The sequence below is a fragment of the Arachis ipaensis genome, chromosome B7 (assembly GCF_059453495.1).
Source record: "Arachis ipaensis isolate K30076 ecotype BB chromosome B7, ASM5945349v1, whole genome shotgun sequence".
NCBI lineage: Eukaryota > Viridiplantae > Streptophyta > Magnoliopsida > Fabales > Fabaceae > Arachis > Arachis ipaensis.
In genome coordinates this window covers 90,579,168-90,603,052 of record NC_142442.1, presented here as the reverse complement: position 1 = coordinate 90,603,052, position 23,885 = coordinate 90,579,168, and positions in this window count along the sequence as shown.

Genomic DNA, 23,885 nt, shown 5'->3' with positions numbered 1-23,885 from the left:
TCTTGTCTAGATATTTTTTCATGGTGGGATCCTTTGCCTGGTAGCTTCCTTTTTTTTTTGAGGTAACTACTTGTGAATTGTTGAAGATGGTAATCTTTTGCGCTCCGACTTCCCTAGCCAACTTCAAACCAGCCAGTAGGGCTTCGTACTCGGCTTGGTTATTTGAGGCAGGAAACTCGAATCTTAAGGAGAGTTTGAGTTGGATTCCCTAATCACTTTCTAAGATAACACCCGCTCCACTTCCGGTTTTGTTTGATGAGCCATCAACATAGAGATTCCAATCAATCGGGGTTCCTGGTGTATCGGTGTACTCTACAATGAAATCGGCCATGTACTGAGATTTGACGGCTGTCCGAGCTTCGTACTTAAGATCGAATTCAGACAACTCGACCGTCTATTGTAGGACTCTTTCAGCTAAGTCGGTTTTCTGCAGTATACCTTTCATGGGTTGGTTGGTCCGTATTCTGATGGTGTGGGCTTAAAAAGTATGGTCGAAGTCATTGGGAAGTAAGTATGAGGGCGTAGGCAAACTTTTCTATCTTTTGATAGTTTAGTTCGGCCCCTCATAGAGCATTACTGATAAAGTAGATAGGTTGTTGTCTGTTTTCGTCTTCTCTGACTAGGGCGGAGGCTATCGCCCGACTTCCCACGGCAAGTTATAGGATCAGTTCTTCTCCTCGTCGGGGTCGGGTTAGGATAGGTGGTTGTCGCAGGAATGTTTTATAGTCTTGAAAGGCTTGTTCACATTTTGGGGTCCATTCAAACCTTTTTCCTTTCCTTAGGGTTACGTAGAAAAGGAGAGATCTTATGGCCTATCCGGCTAGGAACCTGGATAGGGCCGCTAGCCTTCTGTTTAGCCATTGTACCTCCTTAACGCAAGTCGGGCTTTTCATGTTAAGTATAGCTTGGCAATTGTCTGGGTTTTCCTCAATCCCTCTCTGGGTGAGCTTGAAGCCCAAGAATTTGCCAGCTTCCACCCCGAAAGTGCACTTTGTGGGATTTAGTCTCATCCCATGCTTTCTTATAGTGCCGAATACTTCGGCGAGGTCGGGTAACAGCGCTTCTTCCCTTTGTGTCTCTACGTAGACTTTCATCAGCTTCCCGATGTGGTTGGCAAAGACTTTGTTCATCAACCTCTGCTATGTAGCCCCCACGTTCTTGAGTCCGAATGGCATGACTACGTAGCAGTAGTTTGCTTTCGGGGTTAGGAATGAGGTTTTCTCTTGGTAGGGTTGATGCATTGGGATCTGGTTGTACCTTGAATAGGCGTCCATGTAGGAAAGGTACTTGTATCTTGATGAGGTGTTGACTAGGGTGTCGATATTCGGGAGTTGGTGGGGATCTTTTGGGCAGGCTTTGTTGAGGTCGGTGTAGTCGATGCACATCCGCCACTTTCCATTTGGCTTTTTGACCGGTGCAACTTTGGCTAGCCATAATGGGTACTTAACCTCCCTTATGAACCCTGCCTCTAGTAAGGCCTGTACCTGTTCTTCCACGACTTGTGATCTTTCGGGGCCGAGCTTTTTGCGCTTCTGTTGCACTGGCCGAGATCTAGGGTGCACTGCCAGTTTATAGCACATTAGGTCGGGATCGATGCCAGGCATGTCCGCGGCCTTCGACGCAAATAGGTCAGAATTCTCCCTTAGGAATTTTATCAGCAGCTCCTTTGGTCCTTCCTTAAGGTTTGCACCTATGTTTGTTGTTTTGTCTCGGGATTCTCCGATTTGGACCTCTTCTGTCTCACCTTCTGGTTGTGGATGAAGTTCTTCTCGGGCCTGGGCTCCTCCGACTTTTGATGGCATTGGACTCTTTTCTCTAGGGTTGCCTTTTAAGTTTAGGCTTTCGTTATAGCAGCGTCGCGCTAGCTTTTAGTCTCCTTTGATGGTAGCTATGCCTTCTGGGGTTGGGAACTTCATGCATAGCTGGGGGGTGGAGACCACTGCGGCGAGCTGATTTAAGGTCGTCTTGCATATAAGGGCGTTGTATGCAGAGTTCACGTTGACCACGATGTAGTCTGTGCTTAGTGTTCTGGACCGGGTTCCCTTTCCGAAGGTTGTGTGCAATGGGACGTACCCTAGTGGCTAGATCAGGGAATCTCCTAGCTTGAACATGTTGTTGGGATATGCCCTGAGCTTCTTTTCTTGTAGTCCGAGCTTGTCAAAGGCGGATTTGATTAGGATATCTGCGGAGCTTCCCAAATCAACTAGTGTTCGGTGAAGGTTGGAATTGGCTAGTATGATGGTAATGACCATGGGGTCATGATGCCCGGGAATGATGCCCACGGCGTCTTCTTTGGTGAAGGTGATAGTGGGGAGGTCGGGCAACCTGTCCCCTTCTTCAACGTGGTATACCTCTTTAAGGTGTCTTTTCCGAGATGATTTGGAGATCCCTCCTCCTGCGAATGCTCCATTGATCATGTGAACATGTCTCTCAGAGGTGTGATGGGGGCATTCAGCTCGTCCGTCCTCTTCATCCCTTCTTCTGTTTTTTGGCTTCTCCGCTCTGTTGGTTGGAACCGATCTATACATCCTTCTCGGGCCAGTTTTTCTATGACATTCCTCAAGTAGAAGCACTCGTTGGTAGGGTGCCTGTAGATTCAGTTGTATGCGCAGTATTCTGTCCGACTTTCTCCTCTCTTGTGTTTAATCGAGCGAGGGGCGGGATCCTCTCAGTGTTGCATATTTCTCGGTAGACATCCATAAGGGATACCCGAAGAGGGGTGTAGTTATGGTATTTCCTAGGCTTCTCTGCAGATTGGTCTTTGATAAACCCATATTTTATGATATATTTTGTGCCTAATTTAAGTGATTTATTTTATCCTTCACTCAATTATTCATGTTAATTGCATGGTTTTACTTTCCCTTCCTTATTATGTGATGTATGTGAAAAACATGTTTCCTATGCTTTAAAAGTAATTATTTTAATTACCCTCTACTTCCATTCGATGCCGTGATTCGTGTGTTGAGTAGTTTCAGATCTTCTAAGGCAGGAATGACTTAAAGGATGGAAAGGGAACATACAAAAATGGAAGGAAAGCACAAAACAGAATTTTTAAAGAAACTGGCAGTGACGCGATCGCATGGATGACGCGACCGCATGCCAGCGCGAAATGGTAGTGAGGCGACCGCGTGATTGACGCGATCGCGCGCCTTGAGTGAAACGCATATGACGCGGACGCATGATTGAAGCGACCGCATGGAAAGAAAAACTCCAATTGACACGACCGCGTGACCCACGCGGACGCGTGACAGAGGCCACGCACCAGAAATTATAGAAAATGCTCCCAGCAATTTCTGAAGCCCTTTTTGGCCCAAATCCAAGTCCAGAAGGCACAGATCAGAGGTTATGAAGTGGGGGAATGCATCCATTCAGGGAGAGTCTCCAATTAGTTATTTTTCATGAATTAGATGTAGTTTTGAGGGAGAGGTTCTCTCCTCTCTCTTTTAGGATTTAGAATTAGGATTTCTTTTGCTTTCAGGATTATCTCTTTTTATCAGGTTTAACATTTCTTTTTATTTATCTTCTTAATTTAGTTTATAAATTCTTCTATGTTACAGATTATTCTTTGAATTAATGTTATTTGAGGTATTTCAGTTTATTATTGCTTTCTTTTATTTACGTTACTGTTGCTTCCAATCTGAAGACATTTTTATTCCAGTAGATTTACTTTTTCCCCTTTTGGTCTTGGTTAAGAAATCAGTAACTCAGGAGTTATCAAACTCAACGTGATCGATAATTGTTATCTTTGCTAATTGAATTGAACTTCAATAATCCGAATCTTTCCTTAGGGATTAACTAGGATTTGAAGATCAAACTAATTAGTCACTTGACCTTCCCTTGCTCAAGTAAAGGCTAACTAAGTGGAAATAAGATTCAATTTTCATCATCATTGATAAGGATAACTAGGATAGGACTTCCAATTTCTCATACATTGCCAAAAGTGTGTTTTACAGTTATTTATTTATTTTATAGTCTTTTACTTATTTTAATTGCAATTTAATTTACTTGTTCCTCATCTTCAAAAACCCAATTTACAATCTTCATAACCAATAATAAGAACATACTTTCCTGCAGTTCCTTGAGAAGACGACCCGATGTTTGAATACTTCGGTTATCAATTTTTAAGGGGTTTGTTACTTGTGACAACCAAAACGTTTGTACGAAGGGATTTCTGTTGGTTTAGAAACTATATCTACAATGCGACTATTTTTATAAAATTCTTTACTAGCAAAAATCCTAACGTCAAAATGGCGCCGTTGTTGGGGAACCGCAATCGTGTGCCTTATTATTGGTTATTGTAAATATTTCTCTTTTACTTGTTTATTTTTTCTTATTTTCTCCTTTTATTTTTATTAGCTACTATGAATTCTCACCCCTCTCGCTTTGAGTTTGGTTCTAATATTGTTGAAAGGAGTAAAAGTTATAACAGGAACATGCATCAAGGTCGGAGCAATCAAAGATGGATGGAGCCAAGAGGATCTGATCAACCCTTTAGGCAACAACACCCTCCAAGATATCATAGACAAAGACCATTCTATAATGCATACCAAGCCAATAGACATGGTGGACAACCTTGTAGTTACCAACAAGCCCCACCCTGTGCTTATAGGCCATCCTCTCAACATAACTTCGAACTACCACACTCACAAGCTCCTTTTCACCATTCACCACCATATGATCCTCATTTACCCCAATTCCAATCCAATTACTCCCAAACACCACCACTTTCCCATGTACCACGTCCAAATCCATCACCCCGAGAATCAGAGGTTTGCCTCAAGGAAATAGTAGATCAACTCCAAACAACCCTTTATCAACTGGAGCAAGCTGTAAGTCAATTATCTTCTAGACATTCGAACATTCAAGGACCTCCCATAGCCCCATGTGGACAATCTAAAGAAGAGCGTAGCATGAAGGAGATACTAGAAACTCTAGTGGACAGAACGGGGCATGACTTCATACTGGAACAAGTAGAGGAAGCTGTCATTGTAAACGAAAAAGAGTTGGTTGAAGACTTAGGAGACATTGAACTTCCATGGGAATCCAGAGTCATGGAATGAGTATCTCTTAGATTCCGTAATCGGAATCTCCGTGGTATAAGCTAGAATTCATTGGCAGCATCCTTGAGAATCCGGAAAGTCTAAACCTTGTCTGTGGTATTCCGAGTAGGATTCTGGGATTGGATGACTGTGACGAGCTTCAAACTCGCGAGTGCTGGGCGTAGTGACAGACGCAAAAGGATAGCAAATTCTATTCCGGTATGATCGAGAACCTACAGATGATTAGCCATGCGGTGACAGCGTACCTGGACCATTTTCACTGAGAGGAAGGATGGTAGCCATTGACAACGGTGATCCACCAACACACAGCTTGCCATAGGAGGGTGATAAACCCCAATTTTGTGGTTTATCTTGTGCTTATTTTGGGGGATTTTATCAACTTTTCTCACATTTATTCAATGAAATAGCATGGTTTTGCAATTCTCCCTTGATTTGTGCTTAAATGTGAAAACATGTTTTTTAGGCCCTAAAATAGCTAAATTTAATTCACTTTAATTCCATTCGATGCCTTGATATGTTTGTTGAGTAATTTCAGGTTCATAAGGCAAGTATTGGACGGAAGAAGTGAGGAGAAAAGCATGCAAAATGGGAGAACTCATGAAGAAATGAAGGAACCGTAAAGCTGTCAAGTCTGACCTCTTCGCACTCAGACGACCATAACATGAGCTACAGAGGTCCAAATGAGGCGGTTCTAGTTGCGTTGGAAAGCTAACATCCGGGGCTTCGAAATGATATAAAATTCAATATATGTTGCTTCGCGTTCAGGGGTGCGCACGCGTACTTTGTGCGCACGCGCCGATGCTGTCCGTGGCCCACTTTAATGAAATCGCCCCCAGCGATTTTGCAGCTCCTTTTGGGCCCAATCCAACCCATTTCTGATGCTATTGAACCCAGGGATTGAAGGGGGAATGAACAAAGTAGTCATAGTTTAGTTTTTCATCATGTTTTAGGTTAGAATTCTAGAGAGAGAAGCTCTCTCTTCTCTCTAGAATTTAGGGTAGTTTAGGTTTAATTTTCTTAAATCCAACTTTTAATTCTTGTTTTGATTTAGTTTCTCCTTTTAATTTCTTGTTTCTACTACTCTACTCTTCTTAGTTTTCTTGTTAATTTCCCTTTATTTTGCCATTTTTATGTTTATGAACAATTGTTGGATCTTGATTTCTTTTAATGCAATTTTATGTTTGATGTTCTTTTATTGTTAATTTGAATTGTTGATTTACTTTCCTTGCAAATTGTAGTTGGTAGATTTTACTATTTCTTGCCATTTATTATGCTTTCCTTTTATTCCTTCCAAGTGTTTGATAAAATGCTTGGACGGATGTTAGAGTAGATTTTGAGCATTCTTGGCTTGGAAAGAGTGATTGGGTAATCTTGATTCATGAAAACCCAACTCATGTTGGTGATCTAGAGTTGTTAGCTAGTATTGTTTCCATTGACGCTAATCTTTTGCTAATTTAATTAGTGAGTTGATTAGGACTTATGGAATATTGTTTCCATTGACGCTAATCTTTTGCTAGTTTAATTAGTAAGTTGGTTAGGACTTTTGGATTGAGATTAGCTAGTCTCGTTAGACTTTCTCCCTATTTGTTGGAGTTGACGTAATGAGATAAATTCTTGTTTATGTTTGTGATATGATTAATTAGTCTTGTTTGACATTCTCCCGATGTGTGAGTTAACTAAATAAGATGAATTAATCATGCATGACTAGGATAGAAAGCCTATGATCTCAATCCATTGCCATGAATGTCTCTCTTTATTACTTGCTCTCTTTAATTACTTGCTCAATTTACTTTTCTTGTCTTTTTATTTTATTGCCCGTCTAATCAACCAAAAACCCCCTTGACCTTCATAGCCAATAATTGATCACTTCATTGCAACTCTTTGTGAGACGACCCAGAGTCCAAAATACTCCGGTTATTTCTTATTTGGGGTTTGTTCTTTGTGACAACCAATATTTTTGATTGGGAGGATTGTTTGTTGGTGTAGAACTATACTTGCAACGAGAATTCATTCATTTGAGGAAATTCTAAACCACACAAAAGTTCTCCTCATCAGAGGGACGTGCGTGCGTGAAGAAGAAAATAGGGAGAAATCAGAGATTCAAAAGACAAAGCATCTCCAAAACTCCAACATATTCTCATTTACTGCATAACAAGTATTTATTTCATGCTCTTTTATTCCTCGTAATTCAATTTGATAAGTGAATTGTTTTCCTAACTAAGAGTTACAAGGTAACCATAGATTGCTTCAAGCCAACAATCTCCGTGGGATTCGACCCTTACTCACGTAAGGTATTACTTGGACGACCCAGTGCACTTGCTGGTTAGTTGTGCGGAATTACATAGTGTGAAGTAATTTTCGTGCACCAAGTTTTTGGCGCCGTTGCCGGGGATTGTTCGAGTTTGGATAACTGACGGTTTATTTTGTTGCTTACATTAGGAAAATTTTTTTCTTTTTAGTTTAGAGTCTTCTATTATTGTTTTTGGTTGAAATTTTCTTTTCAAAATCCTTATTTTCTTTTTTTTAATTTTTCAAAAAAAAAAATTTCTTAGTTATTAAAAATACTTCTTCAAAACAAGTGTTACATTTACTGCCCAATTGGCTAGAGCGTTGGTCTATGTTCTTGGTAATTGGGTATATTCTTTTCAAAATCTTCTATTTCAAAAATAATTTTTCTATTAAATCTTGTGCCAAACTTTAAGTTTGGTGTTTTCTTGTTGATTTTTCTTTGGTTTTCAAAAATTTTAGCTTGGTTTTCTAAAAATTTTAAGTTTGGTGTTCTATCTTCATGTTCTTGTTGTTCTTGTGAGTCTTCAAGGTATTCTTGACTTTTCCTTGTGTCTTGATCTTAAAATTTTTAAGTTTGGTATTCCTTGGTATTTTCCCTCCAAAATTTTCGAAAACAAGGAGCATTAGATCTAAAAATGTTAAATCTTGTGCTATTTTATTATTTTTCTCTCTCCTTATCAAATTCAAAAAAAATATCTTTTCTCTCCATTTTAAAGCAAATTTTCGAAAATTGCTCTTAAAATCCAGATTTTTATTTCAAAATTTAAAACCTTTTTCAAAAATCATATCTTTTTCAAAACTTCCTAAACCACTCTTTTCAGTTTTCGAAAATCTTCAGCCATTTTTATTTATTTTATTTTTAATTTATTTTATTTTCGAAATTAATAAATAAATAAATAAAAATATTTTTTTTATCATCTCCCTTTCTCCATCATGGATCTAAGTGGAAATGAACAGTCCAGAAGGACTCTGGGGTCATATGCTAATCCCACTACTGCATTCATATGGGAGTAGTATCAGTATACCCTCCATTGGAGTCAGTAGCTTTGAGTTGAATGCTCAGCTCATTATCATGGTGCAACAAAGTTGCCAGTATTTCGGTCTTCCACAGGAAGAACCTACAGAGTTTCTGGCACAGTTTTTACAAATTGCTAACACAGTACATGATAAGGAAGTAGATCAGGATGTCTACAGATTATTACTGTTCCCATTTGCTGTAAAAGACCAAGCTAAGAGGTGGTTAAATAACCAACCTAAGGCTAGCATAAAGACATGGAAACAGCTGACAGAAAAATTCCTGAATCAATACTTTCCTCCAAAACGGATGACACAGCTAAGGCTGGACATCCAAGGCTTTAAACAAGGAGATAATGAATCTCTTTATGATGCCTAGGAGAGATACAGAGAGATGCTAAGAAAATGCCCCTCTGAAATGTTTTCAGAGTGGGTTCAACTAGACATCTTCTATTACGGGCTTACAGAAAGGGCTCAGCTTTCTCTAGATTACTTAGCTGGTGGATCTATCCACATGAGATAGACAATTAAAGAAGCTCAAGAGCTCATTGATACAGTTACCAGAAATCAGCATCTGTACCTAAGCAGTGACCCTTCCATGAAAGAAGAGGCTAAAACAGTAACTGCTGAACTCAGCCCTGTAGAACAAGCTGTGAAGTTCAATCAGCAATTGAATTTTCTAACAAAACTGTTAGTCGAATTCAAGGATAGACTACAAGAGACAAGGATGGCTAATATAAATATGGAAGTACAATTAAAGCAAACAAAGCAGCAGCTGTCAAAACAAATAACAGAAGAATGCCAAGCAGTTCAATTAAGAAGTGGGAAGACATTAAATACCCCACCTCAAGGTAGCAGGAAGCCAAGAAATGAGCAAACTACCCAAAATCCATCTGAGGAGAGTAAGAGCCCGGAGAGAAATAATTCTGGCGCTAAAACGCCAGAGATTGGGTGGAAGACTGGCGCTGAACGCCCAAACCATGCTCAGGACTGGCGTTCAACGCCAGAAACAAGCAAGGAACTGGCGTTGAGCACCCAAAGAAAGCACAGTTCTAGCGTTCAGATGCCAGGAGCAGATGAGGAGTTGGCATCTAACGTCACTCCAGCTTCCAACCCTGGCACTCAAATGCCAGTGAGGGATCAAACACACACAAGTGCTGATGACAACCCCTCCAAAAAGGCTTCTTCAACCACTTCTGTAGGAAATAAACCTGCAGCAACCAATGTTGAGGAATATAAAGCCAAGATACCTTATCCTCAAAAACTCCACCAAGAGGAGCAGGATAAGCAATTTGCTCGCTTTGCAGATTATCTCAGGATTCTTGAAATAAAGATTTCGTTTGCAGAGGCACTTTAGCAAATACCTTCTTATGCCATGTTCATGAAAGAGATCTTAAGTCATAAGAAGGATTGGAGAGAAACTGAAAGAGTTCTCCTCACTGAAGAATGCAGTGCAGTCATTCTGAAAAGCTTTCCTGAAAAGCTTAAAGATCCCGGAAGCTTTCTGATACCATGCATATTAGAGGGTAACTGCACCAAGACAGCCTTATGTGATCTTGGGGCAAGCATCAACCTAATACCTGCATCCACCATCAGAAAGCTTGGTTTAAATGAAGAAGTTAAACCAACCCGGATATGTCTCCAACTTGCTGATGGCTCCATTAAATACCCATCAGGCGTGATTGAGGACATGATGGTCAGGGTTGGGCCATTCGCCTTTACCACTGACTTTGTTGTGCTGGAAATGGAGGAGCACAAGAGTGCTACTCTCATTCTAGGAAGACCTTTCCTAGCAACTGGACGAACTCTCATTGACGTCCAACAGGGGGAAATAACCCTGAGAGTCAATGAGGATGAGTTTAAGTTGAATGCTGTCAATGCCATGCAGCATCCAGACACACCAAAAGACTGCATGAAAGTTGATCTTATTGACTCTCTGGTGGAGGAGATCAACATGGCTGAGAGTCTCAAATCAGGGCTGGAAAACATTTTTAAAGATGTTTCGCCTGATCTAGAGGATTCAGAGGAATTGAAAGAGCCTCTGAAATTTCCTCAGGGAGAGGAAAAACCTCCTAAACCCGAGCTCAAACCATTACCACTATCCCTGAAATATGCATTTCTGGGAGAAGGTGATACTTTTCCAGTGATCATAAGCTCTGCTTTAAATCCACAGGAAGAGGAAGCACTAATCCAAGTACTAAGGACACACAAGACAGCTCTTGGGTGGTCCATAAGTGACCTTAGAGGCATAAGCCCAGCTAGATGCATGCACAAAATCCTATTGGAGGATGATGCTAAGCCAGTGGTTCAACCACAGAGGCGGCTAAATCTAGCCATGAAGGAAGTGGTGCAGAAAGAGGTCACTAAATTACTGGAGGCTGGGATTATTTATCCTATTTCTGATAGCCCCTGGGTGAGTCCTATTCAACTTGTCCCTAAAAAGAGAGGCATGACAGTGGTTCATAATGAAAAAAATGAACTGGTTCCTACAAGAACAGTTACAGGGTGGCGCATGTGTATTGATTACAGAAGGCTCAATACAGCCACCAGAAAGGATCATTTTCCTTTACTATTCATAGACTAGATGCTAGAAAGACTAGCAGGTCATGATTATTACTGCTTTTTGGATGGCTATTCAGGCTACAACCAAATTGCAGTAGATCCCCAGGATCAAGAGAAAACAGCATTCACATGTCCATCTGGAGTATTTGCTTACAGAAGGATGCCTTTTGGGCTGTGTAATGCGCCTGCAACCTTTCAGAGATGCATGCTCTCTATTTTCTCTGATATGGTGGAAAATTTTTTAGAAGTATTCATGGATGACTTCTTAGTATATGGAGACTCATTCAGCTCCTGTCTTGATCACCTGACACTGGTTTTGAAAAGATGCCAAGAGACCAACCTGGTTTTAAACTGGGAAAAATGTCACTTTATGGTGACTGAAGGGATTGTCCTTGGGCATAAAATTTCAATCAAGGGAATAGAGGTAGATCAAGCTAAAATAGAGGTAATTGAAAAATTACCACCACCTGCCAATGTTAAGGCAATCGGAAGCTTTCTGGGGCATGTAGGATTCTATAGGAGGTTTATAAAGGATTTTTCAAAAATTGCAAAACCTCTAAGCAACCTGCTAGTTGCTGACACGCCATTTTTGTTTGACCCAAAGTGCCTGCAAGCGTTTGAAACTCTGAAAGCTAAGCTGGTCACAGCACCAGTTATCTCTGCACCAGACTGGATATTACCATTCGAATTAATGTGTGATGCCAGTGATCACGCCATTGGTGCAGTACTGGGACAGAGGCATGACAAACTTCTGCATGTCATTTATTACGCTAGCCGTGTTTTAAATGATGCCCAGAAAAATTACAAAACCACAGAAAAAGAATTGCTTGCAGTGGTCTATGCCATTGACAAGTTTAGATCATACTTAGTAGGATCAAAAGTGATTGTGTACACTGACCATGCTGCTCTTAAATATCTACTTACAAAGCAGGATTCAAAACCCAAGCTTATAAGATAGGTATTGCTTCTGCAAGAGTTTGATATAGAAATAAGAGACAGAAAAGGGACAGAAAACCAAGTGGCTGATCATCTATCCCGAATAAAGCTAGTAGAAGGGGCACCCTCTCCCTCTATTGAGATCTCTGAAACCTTTCCGGATGAGCATTTGTTCGCCATTCAGGAAATACCATGGTTTGCAGACATTGCAAACTATAAAGCTACAAGGTTCATACCCAAGGAGTACAGCATGCAACAAAAGAAAAAATTAATTACTGATGTAAAGTACTACTTATGGGATGAACCCTATCTCTTTAAGAGATGTGCAGACGGAATAATCCGTAGGTGTGTGCCTAGAGAAGAAGCACAGAGCTTCTTATGGCATTGCCATGGGTCACAATATGGAGGTCATTTCGGTGGTGAGCGAACAGCCACCAAAGTCCTCCAATGTGGTTTCTACTGGCCTACACTCTACAGAGACTCTCGAGAGTTTATACGTAACTGTGACAGTTGCCAGAGAGCTGGTAATTTGCCTCACAGTTACGCCATGCCTCAACAAGGAATCTTGGAGATTGAGTTGTTTGATGTATGGGGAATTGATTTCATGGGGCCTTTCCCACCATCATACTCAAACACTTATATTCTGGTGGCAGTTGACTATGTATCAAAATGGGTAGAGGCCATTGCCACACCCGCCAATGATACTAAAATAGTACTGAAGTTCCTCCAGAAACATATATTCAGCAGGTTTGGTGTCCCTAGGGTACTAATCAGTGATGGGGGCACTCACTTCTGCAACAAACAGCTTTACTCTGCCATGGTTCGCTATGGGATTCGCCATAAGGTGGCGACTCCATATCATCCACAGACAAATGGGCAAGCTGAAGTTTCTAACAGAGAACTAAAAAGAATCCTGGAATGGACTGTAAGTACCCGTAGAAAGGATTGGGCACGAAGCTTGGATGATGCTCTGTGGGCTTACAGAACAGCATTCAAGACTCCTATAGGGACCTCTCCGTACCAACTTGTGTATGGTAAGGCTTGTCACCTGCCCGTGGAACTGAAACATAAGGCCTACTGGGCAACCAAATTCCTAAACTTTGATGCCAAACTAGCTGGAGAAAAAAGATTGCTCCAGCTGAATGAGCTAGAGGAATTCAGATTCACTGCTTTCGAAAATGCCAAGCTTTATAAAGAGAAATAAAAAAGATGGCATGACAGAAAGCTATCTTCTAGAATCTTTGAACCAGGACAAAAGGTTCTATTGTTTAACTCTAGGCTCAAGCTATTCCTCGGGAAACTGAAGTCCCGGTGGAGGGGACCATATGTGATTACAAGTGTATCACCATATGGTTATGTGGAGCTTCAAGACATTGACTCTGATAGGAAGTTCATTGTTAATGGACAGAGAATCAAGCACTATCTTGAAGGTAATGTTGAGCAAGAATGCTCAAGGCTGAGGCTAGATTAAAAAGCTCAGCAAGGTCCAGCTAAAGACAATAAAGAAGCGCTTGCTGGGAGGCAACCCAACCATTGGCATCACTTCCTCTAGCATTTTGCCGTATTCTTAATTTTATTTGTTTATATAAAGTTCATTGATACTAAGGTAAAGAGTCAATTGCATAAGTTTACAGGGTTACAGAAGAATTCAGCACACAAAACAGAGAAAAAGAGCTCACTGGCAAGAAAACGCCAGTAAGAGGCACAATTGGGCGTTCAACGCCCAAAGGAAGCATCCACTGGGCGTTGAACGCCAGTAAGGATAGCTATCTGGGCGTTAAACGCCAGAAAGAAGCTCCTTCTGGGCGTTTAACGCCAGATTTACAGCGTCCTGGGCGTTCAGAAATATGCCCAGTGACAAAGGAGTTCCTGGCGTTCAACGCCAGAAAGAAGCAGCAGCTGGGCATTGAACGCCCAGGAGAAGCAGCAATTGGGCGTTAAACGCCCAAAACATGCAGCGTTTGGGCGTTTAACGCCAGGATGGTAGGGAGGAGGTAAATTCATTTTTACTTCATGTTTTTCATTTTAATTTTAATTTTCATGTTTCAATTAATGATTTCTTGCATAAACATGTTACAAACCCTGATTTCTAAGAACCCTAATTTCTAAAAACCCTACTTTAAAAATATCAAATGTATCTTAATCCATAAACACAAATTCTTTTTCAATCCAATCCAACTCTTTTTCAAATTTTCCAAAACAAATCTATCTCTTTTCCTTCTAAAATCTTTTCAACTCATCAATATCTTTTTCAAATCTCCACATTATCTTTTTCAAAATCCAAATTTATCTTTTTCAAATATCTTTCATATCTTTTCAATTTTAAATCACATCTTTTCATATCATATTATTTTAAATCATATCTTCTATCTTATCTTTTTAATATTTTCGAAAATTCCACCCCCTCCCTTTTTAAAACCACATTCGGCCCCCCTCTCATCCACCATTCGACACAAGCTCTCCTTCTATCCATCTCATTTCTTTTCTTTTGCTTGAGGACAAGCAAACCTCTAAGTTTGGTGTGTTTATCCATGATCACTAAACCATACCCACTAAGATCATGGCTCCTAAAGGAAAACAACCCACTCCAAGAGGCAAGAAAGAGAGCATTCCAAAACCACTTTGGAATCAAGGGAGGTTCTTAACCAAAGAACATTCAGACCATTCCTACAAAATAATGGGTCTAAGATCAGTGATCCCGGAAGTCAAGTTCGATCTGAAAGAAGATGAATATCCGGAGATCCAAGAGCAGATTCGAAACAGGAACTGGGAAGTCCTAGCTAATCCTGAAACGAAAGTGGGAAGGAATATGGTTAAGGAATTCTACGCTAATCTATGGCAAACAGACAGGCAGAGAATATCTGGAACTGCCCTCTATGACTATCAAACTTTGGTTAGAGGAAAGATTGTTCACATCCACCCTGACAAAATCAGGGAGATCTTTAAGCTACCTCAGCTGAAAGATGACCCAGAATCCTTCAATAGGAGAATGATGAGAACAAACAAGGGCCTGGATAAGATTCTAGAGGATATATGCATCCCTGGAGCCAGGTGGACCACCAGCAGCAAGGGTGTCCCAAATCAACTCAAGAGAGAAGATCTCAAACCAGTCACCAGAGGTTGGCTGGACTTTATTGGGCGTTCTATATTACCCGCAAGCAACCGTTCTGAAGTCACTGTTAAAAGAGCAGTGATGATCCATTGCATTATGTTGGGAAAAGAAGTAGAAGTTCATCAACTGATCCCATCTGAATTTTACATACTTGCTAACAAGAACTCCAAGGATGCTAGGTTGGCTTATCCAAGCTTAATCTCTATGCTCTGCAAAGATACTAGAGTAAAGATGGGAATAACAGAGTATATCTCAGTGGAGCAACCAATCACTAAAATCACAATGGAAAAATAACAAGTGTAGGATGACCTCACCAAGAGGAGGGCGCAAGAATTCCTCCCGGAAGTCCCTCAATTTGAATATTGGGAACAGCTTGAAGCATCTGTTACCAAGTTGCAAGAATCTATGGACCAAATAAAGGAAGAACAACCAAATCAAAACAGTATGCTCTGCAAACTGCTCAGGGAACAAGAAGAGCAAGGGCGTGACTTAAAGGAACTGAAGCGTCAGAAGTTATCTCTTGAAGGACCAAGCACTCCACAGACTAGAGGAACATCCACATCCCAAACTCAAGGTTGTTGAGCCCTAATCTTAGCCTTAACTCTGTGATAATTGTTCTTATTTGAGTTTTACCTTAGTAGTTATAGTAGTAATTGGTAGTTATTTTATCTCCAATTAAGCTATAATTTATTTTTCTCATCATCATTAAACATGAATAAAATAGAAGATTTTCTTTAGGATAAGGAGGCAATATTTTTCGAGTTTTTAATACAAGAAATTCTAATTAATTACATGTGGTGGCAATGCTTTCTGCCTTCTGAATGAATGCCTGAACAGAGCATATGTCTTTGGAATTTGATGTTCTTGAATGTTAAATATGTTGGCTCTTGAAAGAATAATGAACATGAGACATGTTATTGATAATCTGAAAAATCATAAAAATAATTCTTGAAGCAAGAAAAAGCAGTGAATACAAAGCTTGAAAAAAAAAAACAAGCAGAAAAAGCCAATAGCCCTTAAAACCAAAAGGCAAGGGTAATAAAAAGGATCCAAGGCTTTGAGCATCAGTGGATAGGAGGGCCTAAGGGAATCAAATCCTGGTCTAAGCGGCTAAACCAAGCTGTCCCTAACCATGTGCTTGTGGCGTGAAGGTGTCAAGTGAAAACTTGAGACTAAGCGGTTAAAGTCAAGGTCCAAAGCAAAAAGAAGAGTGTGCTTAAGAACCATGGACACCTCTAATTGGGGACTTTAGCAAAGCTGAGTCACAATCTAAAAAGGTTCACCCAATTATGTGTCTGTGGCATTTATGTATCCGGTGGTAATACTGGAAAACAAAGTACTTAGGGCCATGGCCAAGACTCATAAAAGTAGTTGTGTTCAAGAATTAACATACTGAACTAGGAGAATCAATAACACTATCTGAATTCTAAGTTCCTATAGATGCCAATCATTCTGAGCTTTAATGGATAAAGTGAGATGCCAAAACTGTTCGGAAGCAAAAAGCTACTAGTCCTGCTCATTTAATTAGAATCTGAGCTTCACTCAAAAGCACTGAGATATTATTGCTTCTTGACTTATTTGTATTCTATTTTATTTGTCTAGTTGCTTGGGGACAAGCAACAGTTTAAGTTTGGTGTTGTGATGAGCGGATATTTTATACGCTTTTTGGGGTTAATTTCATATAGTTTTTAGTATGTTTTAGTTAGTTTTTTGTTTATTTTCATTAGTTTCTAGGCAAAATTCATATTTCTAGACTTTACTATGAGTTTGTGTGTTTTTCTGTAATTTTAGGTATTTTCTGGCTGAAATTGAGGGAGTTGAGCAAAAATCTGATTCAGGCTGAAAAAAAGGACTGCTGATGCTGTTGGATCCTGACCTCTCTGCACTCGGAATGGAATTTCTGGAGCTACAAGAGTCCAATTGATGCGCTTCTAATTGCGTTGGAAAATAGACATCCAGGTCTTTCCAGCAATATATAATAGTCCATACTCTACTCAAGGATAGACGACGTAAACTGGCATTCAACACCAGTTCCATGTTGCAGTTTGGCGTCCAGCGCCAGAAACAAGTTACAAGTTGGAGTTCAACGCCAGAAACAGGTTACAACCTGGCGTTGAGCACCCAAAACAGCCCAGGTACGTGAGAAGCTTTAGTCTCAGCCCCAGCACACACCAAGTGGGCCCCAGAAGTGGATTTCTGTACTATCTATCATAGTTTACTCATTTTCTGTAAACATAGGTTACTAGTTTAGTATTTAAACAACTTTTAGAGATTTATTTTGTATCTCATGACATTTTAGATCTGAACTTTGTAATCTCTGACGGCATGAGTCTCTAAACTCCATTGTTGAGGGTGAGGAGCTCTGCTGTGTCTCAATGAATTAATGCAAGTATTTCTCTTTTCTATTCAATCACGCTTGTCCCTATCTAAGATGTTCATTCGCGCCTCATTGTGATGAATGTGATGATCCGTAACTCTCATCACCATTCTCAACCGATGAACGTGTGCCTGACATCCACTTCCATTCTACATTATATTGAATGAGTATCTCTTAGATTCCGTAATCAGAATCTCCGTGGTATAAGCTAGAATTCATTGGCAGCATCCTTCAGAATCCGGAAAGTCTAAACCTTGTCTGTGGTATTCCGAGTAGGATTCTGGGATTGGATGACTGTGATGAGCTTCAAACTCGCGAGTGCTGGGCATAGTGACAGACGGAAAAGGATAGCAAATTCTATTCCGGTATGATCGAGAACCTACAGATGATTAGCCATGCGGTGACAGCGTACCTGGACCATTTTCACTGAGAGGAAGGATGGTAGCCATTGACAACGGTGATCCACCAACACACAGCTTGCCATAGGAGGGACGTGCGTGCGTGAAGAAGAAAATAGGGAGAAAGCAGAGATTCAAAAGACAAAGCATCTCCAAAACTCCAACATATTCTCATTTACTGCATAACAAGTATTTATTTCATGCTCTTTTATTCCTCGTAATTCAATTTGATAAGTGAATTGTTTTCCTGACTAAGAGTTACAAGGTAACCATAGATTGCTTCAAGCCAACAATCTCCGTGGGATTCGACCCTTACTCACGTAAGGTATTACTTGGACGACCCAGTGCACTTGCTGGTTAGTTGTGTGGAATAACATAGTGTGAAGTAATTTTCGTGTACCAGTACTCACGAGACGGAGCTACCTGCTGCTATGATCACCCTCCTATGGTGTGTGATGGAGGGTAAGGACCTGTACCTGCCACGCTTCATTCGGTACTACATGGCCAGGGACCACGTCTGAGGCACCCTCCTCTTTCCATATCAGATTACACAGCTTGGCCATCTAGCTGACGTGCCTTGGGAGGATGCTGATGAGAAGCTACCTGCTGCAGAATGCAAGAAAATTATCCCTCACAGCAGGAACTTTCTGGCTTTGTGCTACAGACCTCCATTCCTCACTCCTACTGATGAGATAGCCACACCATCTACCGGCCCCTCTTCCTCTGCAGCTTCCCCTACTACCACCACTGCACCTCCACCTGCCTCAGAGCCAGTTTCTCACTTAGTGCACCGCCTGTTTCAATAGCTAGACCAGATGGAGCGTCGTAAACGGCGGCGATATGAGAGATATGAGCGTCGCATCAAGGGACGCTATGAGCACCTGAAGCTGATGATCCGTTCTGGCAGCAACATTCCCTCCGAGCCTGACACCCCATTAGAGCCATCTGAGGAGGAGGCAGATGACCACGAGGCAGAGACCCATCCACAGAGAGAGCTTGTGCAGGTAGGCACAGAGCAGGCTGCATCACATCAGGAGGCCCCACATCAGATTCAGGCTGCAGACCCAGAGGTTCCTATTCAGTCAGCACCTCCTCTGCAGCAGGCTGATCCTCAGACCACCACCACAGAGACTCCGGCTATCCATCCTTCCAGTGATGACACCCCTTCACACCCTGCTTGAGTGAGCATCAGGGACGATACTTCATATTAAGTGTGGGGAGGTCGCCATCTCTGGCGTATATTTTTTTGGTGAACCACTACAGACTCTTTTACTTTATTTTGCTACTTTTTTGTATTTTTCTCTTTATTTTTATTTTTATTTTTATTTTTCAGTACTTATACATTGCTATTTTCATATATTTTTACTATATTTCTGCATGTTGCACTTTAGTTCATATTTTAGCCATTTAGTTTAGTTGCAATTCTAACTTATTAGTTATAGAAAATGTGGATTAATTAGTATAGTTTACCCTTTTTAGCATAAGATAACTTAGTTTAAATTAAAAATATAAAAAGGAAGTAAACTAGAGACTTTAACAGAATAAAAACAACCCACACCTTGTATGTATAGCATTATATGTTAGTTAGTTAACAACATTTCATCAAGGAGAAACACTAGAACTTTAAAGCCACCTTAAGATTTACATTGAGAATAATAGGAACTCTTAATTTTTACTTGCTTGACATATATAACTGATATATGATTTTTGAGTTAGAGAATACACAGCCTGTGAGTTTTGAGCTTAATTGCATGGTTACATTTAAACCATAATATTTTATTCCTGTGTGTTCCGCCCTTCTTATTTATTCTGGTGTTCTTTACTTTGTTTTAATCTATATGTCCGATTATAAAATATAGATACATACCAAGAAAGTGATTGAGGCCATTGTTTGATTCTAGCTCGCTATTCCCAAATTAGCCTACCTTTTGCATCACCCTCGTTAGCCCCCTTGAGCCTTTAAATCCCCTCTTGTTTTATAACCACATTACTAGCCATAAGCAGAAAAACAAAATAAAAATCCCAAGTTGAATCCTTGGTTAGCTTAAGATAGAAATTGTGTATTGTGTAAGTGTGGGGAACCTTATGGGAACATGGATGATAAAAACAAAGGGTAGAAAGTTAAAAAGAATAAGATATTTCAAAATAAAAAATTTTGGGAAGCATGCTCATGTGGAATCAAAATAATTTAATTACCATGTGCATTTAAAAAAAATATTTATTTTTCAGTATTTAAATAAAGGGGATACAAAAGAATTTTCCAAATACAAAATAAAGCAATGCACATGGGACAAAATTAAAATATGAGCATGTAACATCAAAAAGTGGGAAGAATATGGGAAAATAGGTAAAGAAGCTTTGCTTTACAAAATATGTATGTTAGGTGAGATCTTAGACTAATCAAGGATTCACTTATTAGCTCACTTAGCCATATACATATACCCTTACCTTTACCTTGGCTCTATTACAACCTTAATTAAAGACCTCATGATTTTTTATGCCTATATTCTATAATTGTTGATTGGTTAGATGAAGAACAAAGTTATGGAAAGTAAGGATAAAAAGAAGAATAGAGTGATTAACCCAATAAACACTGAGTGACTAGAGATTAAACACAAAATCCAGTGAGGGTTCAATAGCTCATTAACATATATCTCTGCTTAAATTGCTAATTGTCTTGCAAGTTTGTAAAATATTTTTCTTTCCCATCTCAATTGTAAAAGTGTTTTATCATTATCTAAGGTTTGGCTATGCATATATGATTCCTTGAGGATGTGAATTAATTTGACTACATGTAAGTTTTATATACAAGTGAATGAAAATTAGAATTGCATGATTCATTTAGGTAGTTGCATTTAGAATAGATTGCATTGCATGAGATTCCACCACTCCAACCTTACCTTACTCTTTATCTTGGATTTAGCATGAGGACATGCTATTGTTTAAGTGTGGGGAGGTTGATAAACCCATATTTTATGATATATTTTGTGCCTAATTTAAGTAATTTATTCAATCCTTCACTCACTTATTCATGTTAATTGCATGGTTTTACTTTCCCTTCCTTATTATGTGATGTATGTGAAAAACATGTTTCCTATGCTTTAAAAGTAATTATTTTAATTACCCTCTACTTCCATTCGATGTCGTGATTCATGTGTTGAGTAGTTTCAGATCTTCTAAGGCAGGAATGACTTAAGGGATGGAAAGGAAACATACAAAAATGGAAGGAAAACACAAAACAGAGTTTTTAAAGAAACTGGCAGTGACGCGATCGCATGGACGACGCGACCGCATGCCAGCGTAAAATGGTAGTGACGCGACCGTGTAATTGACGCGATCGCGCGCCTGCATATGACGCGGACGCATGATTGAAGTGACCGTGTGGCAAGGAAAACTCCAATTGACACGACCGCGTGACCCACGCGGACGCGTGATAGAGGCCACGCACCAGAAATTACAGAAAACGCTCCCAGCGATTTCTGAAGCCCTTTTTGGCCTAAATCCATGTCTAGAAGGCACAGATCAGAGGTTCTGAAGTGGGGGAATGCATCCATTCAGGGAGAGTCTCCAATTAGTTATTTTTCATGAATTAGATGTAGTTTTAAGGGAGGGGTTCTCTCCTCTCTCTTTTAGGATTTAGAATTAGGATTTCTTTTGCTTTCAGGATTATCTCTTTTTATCAGGTTTAACATTCCTTTTTATTTATCTTCTCAATTTAGTTTATAAATTCTTCTATGTTACAGATTATTCTTTGAATTAATGTTATTTGAGGTATTTCAGTTTATTATTGCTTTCTTTTATTTACGTTACTATTGCTTCCATTATGAAGACATTTTTATTCCAGTAGATTTACTTTTTCCCCTTTTGGTCTTGGTTAAGAAATCAGTAACTCAGGAGTTATCAAACTCAACGTGATCGATAATTGTTTTCTTTGCTAATTGAATTGAACTTCAATAATCCCAATCTTTCCTTAGGGATTAACTAGGATTTGAAGATCAAACTAATTAGTCACTTGACCTTCCCTTGCTCAAGTAAAGGCTAACTAAGTGGAAATAAGATTCAATTTTCATCATCATTGATAAGAATAACTAGGATAGGACTTCCAATTTCTCATACCTTGCCAAAAGTGTGTTTTACAGTTATTTATTTATTTTATAGTCTTTTACTTATTTTAATTGCAATTTAATTTACTTGTTCCTCACCTTCAAAAACCCAATTTACAATCTTCATAACCAATAATAAGAACATACTTCCCTGCAGTTCCTTGAGAAGACGACCCGAGGTTTGAATACTTCGGTTATCAATTTTTAAGGGGTTTGTTACTTGTGACAACCAAAACGTTTGTACGAAGGGATTTCTATTGGTTTAGAAACTATATCTACAACGCGACTATTTTTATAAAATTCTTTACTAGCAAAAATCCTAACGTCGGTCTTCTTTTTTCCTGGACATTTTATCTTTATCCCGAGGTGGGTAGGAGAATCCGGCTTTGGAGGTTTCTCCTAATCGGGAGTTCTCCTCCTTATTGATGTACTTTTCGGCCCATTCTTGTACCTTGTTTAGGGATGTTTGATGCTTCTTGGATATGGAGCGGCTAAAGGGTCCTTCTCGTAGGCCGTTGATGAGTCCCATGATGGCCGCTTCTGTAGGGAGATTTTGTATATCAAGGCATGGTTTATTGAATCTTTCCATGTAGCTGTGGAGACTTTCCCGATCTCCTTGGTTAATCCCTAGCAGGCTTGGAGCGTGTTTAGCTTTGTCCTCTTGAATGGATAACCTGGCGAGGTCGTCGAAGCTTGTGATCAATCTTGGTGGCAGGCTGTCGAACCACTTTATCACTGTCTTGGTTAGAGTAGTCGGGAAGGCTTTGCAACGGATTGCGTCTGAGGCATCCGTGAGGTTCATCTGACTCCTAAAGTTGCTGAGATGATGCCTTGGGTTGGACGTACCATTGTATGAAATCATGTCAGGATCTTTGAAGTCTTTTGGAACTTTAGCTTTCATGATTTCCTTCGTGAATGGGTTTTGGTCCTTGTGGGGGCTATCTTCGGGGTTGGATCGAGTGGCTTTAGTTTTGAGATTAGCTTCGAACTTTAGGATTTTTTCTTCCAGCTCTCATCGTCGTCTCGTTTCTCTTCGGAGGTCTCGCTCAGCCTCTCGTTGTCGTTCAGCTTCTTGTTCAAGCTGTTTGAGGCGATTCTGTTGTTCACGGATGGCGTCTAGTATTTTTGTGTTTTGGGGTTGCTTATCTCCCTTAGAGAGGTGCCCATCTTTTGGTGAGGTTGGTGTAGCATCCGTGACCTTTCTTTGCGTTCCTTTTTCAAGTCCGGAGGTGTGGTCGTTGGTGAGAGGGTTGTTTGCCATGATGGTGGGATGACTTCTAGGTTCCCCGACAACGGTCCCAATATTGCAAGGGTTACCTGAAACGTTGAGGTCAATCTTGGACGAGATCTTCTGATATGATCGGGACTGTCGTGTCTGACTTTTTGCAGTCTTGAAGTGCTGTTGATCCTAGATCACCGGGGTGGTGGTACCTGCAAGAGGCTCTGATGCTGAAGTTAGCAAGGGCTTTGGGCAGGTTTTTTGTAGAATTGGAGTATAAGTTATACCTGGGTGCTCGAGTGTATTTATATTGGTGCTTGACAATCTTTCTTTGAGATAAGTTTGTTATCTTATCTTTTATCTTTTTTGTATGAGATCATCTTTTGGGTTAACCTCCTTTTTAGTCAGGCGGTGGTTTCTTCTGGACCTTCTTGGTCCTCTTTGTGGTTCATCCGAACTCTTTATGGAGGGTCTGTTGTAATGGGCCGTCCTTTAAAGTGGTCGGTCCTTTGTCTTCGTACAACTCATACCTTACAGCTCGGTCCAGGGTATGAACACTATCCTTTGAAGCTCATAAATATTGGTATCCTTCAGAACTTGAACTTGGATGATATTATAGATTTTCTTTTTTAGGCTTTAATTAATTCTTGAGCACAGTTCTTTCCTTTCTTTTCTTGGTACTTTGCACTTTGAGCCTAGCCATGACTCTAAGTGTTTTTTCTTCAAGCTTAACTTCATACAAGAACACCACAAGAACTTAACTGGGGAACTGCTTGAGTTCTAATTTTTCTTTCTATTTCTCCCAAACAGTGGTG